Source organism: Anopheles coustani, chromosome 2 (genome assembly GCF_943734705.1).
Source record: "Anopheles coustani chromosome 2, idAnoCousDA_361_x.2, whole genome shotgun sequence".
In the NCBI taxonomy this organism is placed as follows: Eukaryota; Metazoa; Arthropoda; class Insecta; order Diptera; family Culicidae; genus Anopheles; species Anopheles coustani.
In genome coordinates this window covers 75,235,068-75,239,597 of record NC_071289.1, presented here as the reverse complement: position 1 = coordinate 75,239,597, position 4,530 = coordinate 75,235,068, and positions in this window count along the sequence as shown.

The following is a 4,530-nucleotide window of genomic DNA, read 5'->3' as shown; positions in this document are numbered from 1 at the left end:
ATAAACGGCTGCACGGGACGCTTTTTCTTTTCCGTTTCGCGTCCGCAAGGAAGAATGTTGGCCACGTGCAGCTGCACAAACGAACAAATCACAATCCACGATGATCACGATCTCAGTTCCTGGCACGGGAACGCAACGGGACCGCGATAAGATCACCACCGGACTCCTTTCCTATTCCACCTTCTGGGTTGGCCGTAAATTTGGCGTTTAATTGAATTTCTTGAGCAAAGCGCCGTCAAGCGATCGTCCCGGCGCATAATTAAAGCTGAGTTGCAGCTTTTCCGGTTCAGCATTTGAACGTCAGCTTGCGCTCGTCATCGTGATTCGTCAGTTCACTTTTTCCCTTTAACCTTCCCGATGCTCTGATAGTTGGCATGATTTTAACAGCATTCCTTTCCTTTTCCTGCCAGAGTTTCCCCGTTTCCCTGTTCGGTTCTGCAGCTTCCTGTTGCTGCTCCCGATCCTGCGGATAGGATTCGAATGAAAGTGGAAGGCAATTGACGGAAACGAGCGTTTCTTGCAGCAGGATGTTTTTTTTTTCCTTTGGGGAACATTGGCTGAAGATGATTGTTGTTTTTTGTGTCGCCGACTTCCTCCTTCCGCTCGAACCCGAGCGATCATCGTCCCAGGCACGATCGACTCGATCGTTCAGCGGTTGAACGGTTCAGCGGATATGAAAAGGATACTTGTCTGCTCTACGATACTGTAGCGAAACCGTGTATATGTGTTCTGTTTTTTACTTAAACACCCACATGATCTTCGTTGTAGGTTTTTTTGTTCACATCAGTATATTTCTAGCCCACCGAAGTCCGGTCACAAAATAAACACAAACAAGCCGTTTTCATAGCGTAGGATGGTGAAATCACGAAGCAGGCAGGAAAAATAACTAATCCCAGTATGCCGACCGCATCGCGACAGGATACGGTTGGTGGGCGTATTGGGTCGTGAAGAGGAGGAAACAGGCAAAAGGGCCAACACTTTTTAGATTTATGTCCCATTTGTTGCCTTCGACCATGTGTGCAATCGATTCTGCGTTGGCCAACACTATAGCAAGGATACGCTCGGAAAGGGCTGAAAGATAGGTTCGGAGTTAACATAAAAAATCTCATGTTTCCGCCCTCATTACGGGTTGGCGGTGAAAATGTTTGGCCAAAGGAACGATTTACAAATCAGTAAAAATGTCAAGTGAATTTTTATGACGGTCACCGATCACGAAGAAATGTTCGAAAAACATTTCTTGTTGAAACATTGTTTCAACCATACTATTTGGTAAATATAAGACAAATTACATGTATAAGCAGATTTGTTTTAATTTAATTTCATCATATTTCCAACAGACTCTCTTCCACCTGGATTCGGGTTTTCATGTGCTCGGAAATCTTTATTTATCTTCCTTCGTACGCCAGGTGCATCCGAAGACGCGGATCAGCTGTTCAACTGCATCGTCGCGTGCATCGTGGTACTCTTACTAGTGATGGTACCGTTAGAACGGAGCTACCTCCAGGATTCTCCATATTTCGGAACTGTTTCGTTGAACTGAATGAATTGTTCATTTACATTTTGAGAAACTACCCAACTGGCGAATTTTGTCTCGTTATCATATCGTTACCATCTCATTTGTTAATTTTCGATGTCCATAACGAGACAAAGTGTTGCACCAAAAAAGGGGGTGGGGTGCAACATTCAATCGGTTATTTTGTGGTGGTGTTAGTGCCAAACAGAGGTTACGAATGTGTGCGTGCTATTTCACCATAATGGCACGCACACAACTATATAATCCATTTCGGATGTCAAATGAGACGGAGAAGACGGTGTTGTATTCTGCTCGAGCCGCCAACGCGGAAATTTTTATTTTTCGTAGAATTCCTCCGCTTCTTCAACATTCTGCTCTCCCAAGGGCGGTTTCTTCCTCCGGTGTTATTTCTGTTGAACGAAACAAGCTAAGGAATAGAATTAGTGAATCGCTGTTATAAATGGTTATGATTTTGCACTACCACTTTGTTTACTTACCGATTCTAAGATCCGGCCAACGCATTCGTGGACGATCGAACTCTCCATCCGTTTCCCGGACCAGATCGCACATGAGCTGACACTGTTCCCGACTTGTTGATGGATCCTATTAGTTTCCGTTTAGGTGCCATGAACATTGAAAATTCAACACACTCTTACGGAAGGAACAACACTTTACACTTTTTCACACGACTGTTCTAGCGCTGGATGTTTCAAAGACTGAAAACTTCATCGCGTCGTGATTGACAGTTGGTGCGTGATGGCATTCATACAGACGACCTTTTTTATTCTCTACATGATTGACCGACATAAAGTGCACCAACACACATTCGGGTTGCTGTGCAGTGTGGGAATGCTACACGATCGGCTCCACTATTGTAATGTGTCAGACTGAAAGGGAAGATGTGAAAGGGCAGATGTGACTTCTCCCCTAGCACACCGGTTCATCATTAGAACGAGAAGGAAGACAAAGTGTGCAAGAGAAAGCTGACAGTTCTGGACTCGCGGGGGTAGGAATCTGTGGAAACGGGGCAATGTTGCATGTCGCCGTCAGTTGGGTATTCCAAATGTTATTTTTTTATATCGTCTTCTATTGCATTTATTACGTTAAATATGATTGCTTGACATGACGGTTATAAGAACAAAAAATTTTATTACATACCAACAATATCGGCCATACGTTTAATAAGTTGATTTGTGGTAGTTTGATTTACAACAAGATGGATTTTTTACTAACAAATAAGAGGGAATCAAAACGTCAAGTAGCATATAGAACAGTGATATCATTTCTAATATTCTTTCAAAACTTAGGTTTTTTTCTACATTAGTCTACAATTCAGGAATCTTGTAGAGATTGACGCCAAACTTGATTATCGTGTAATACTTAATAAATACACTCAGTAAAACTATGTTATTTGAGAAATCGGTGGACTATGTCGGTAGGTCCGAAGTCCGTGGTCCGGTTACGAAAAGAGACTCAGTTCCCATTTGGTTCCTGGAGCAAATGCACATCACTACAAACAGGAAACAGCGAGTGGTAAACAAAACCAAATGAAGTTTTCGGAGCGACTTCAGTTCAGAAGAGAACACCGTACGAGTAGGATCGTATTGTTACCTCCTGCAGTTACGCTCTTGCGTCGTGTGTTTGTTGTTTTATTTTATTTTGTCCCTCAACCGGCGACTCGACGTCCCCGTGTGCCTTCCGTTTCGGTTCGTTCACGTGTACCTTTAGGTCAGCAGTTGGCCACTTCCGCTAACAGCACGTAGGAATAGCGCATTTAATTGTGGGGTTTTTTTTCGCAATTAATTTAATGCACAACCATTAGAGCAGTAGAACAATTCAATAAGTCATTTGTGTGTGCGAAAGGCAGCAAAAGAATCGTCTGTCGTGTGTCGGTCGAAGAGTTGTGTGGAGAAAAACTCGCGCTTTCCTCGGGTTTTTTTTACGCCCAGAAAACCAGATGTTCGGCGAAGTGTGACGTGAAGCTGAAAGAAGTCGCGACAAGAAGGGAGAGAAGAAAATTGACGGATTCTTGGGATAACGGAAAGCGCCCAAGGGGAGTGAATCGAATCGTGGCGTCTTGAGCGATCGCGGTACGATAAGGGCGCAAGCGGAAACCCCCTCTTCGCGGGAAGCCATTTTCCGACCGCAGCCGTTAAAACTAATTCCGGTGGCATTAAATCAGCCAAGGCTTGGGGCAGCACGGTTCCCGCCTCGGAAGGGTGCAAAAGAGAACAACCGAACCGCCGTTTGTTTCCCGAAAAGCATCCAACCGTGAGCTAATTAGAAATACGATAATCAATTAAAAAGCAAGCACCGCCGGTTCCCGTGTTTTCCCGTGCTTTCCCGGTCGCTCGATTCTTCTCGGTGAGACGCAATTAGAAGATACTCTTGTTTTCCGGAATATCGAATTTCGACCACGTGTGTGTGCAGTGGTAACAGTGTGTTGTTCGCTTCGCCATCCTCTTCGAGAGAAACATCAGTTCCTGTTTTACCATCTGCTCGGGATCGGTGTGTTTTTGTAGGAAGAAGAAAAAAAGGTGATCCAACTAAACGTGTGTGGAAAGGAGCAAGAGAACACCGAGTTGTCGTATTAGCTCGAAAATCCCGGCGTTCGATCAGGACAGGACACTGCCTCAGCTGGCACGATCAAGAAGGAAAGATAGGACCGATCAGCAGTCAAATCCTGCCGGCTGTTACTCTTCCCGAAGAAGATTCCATTTCCATGCAATCGCTCACTGGAAAGGGAACATAACATACCGAACAGGCCGCAGCATCACGAAACCGACAACAGCTGGTGGACATTCTGTAACGGTTACGCTCCTCTCCTCCACCGTCCGTACCGAACTTCTCGTTCGATCTTCGATTTTTTGCAACCGAAACGACAGAGAGGCGGCACGCGTTAGCATCCTTTCGGGACACAGGAAAACGGGAAACGGGATCGAACCGGAAACATCTGCAAACGATCGACAAGCGCCAGCCGGAACGGGGTCTCGTGTGCACCGGAGCGTTTCGGGGGA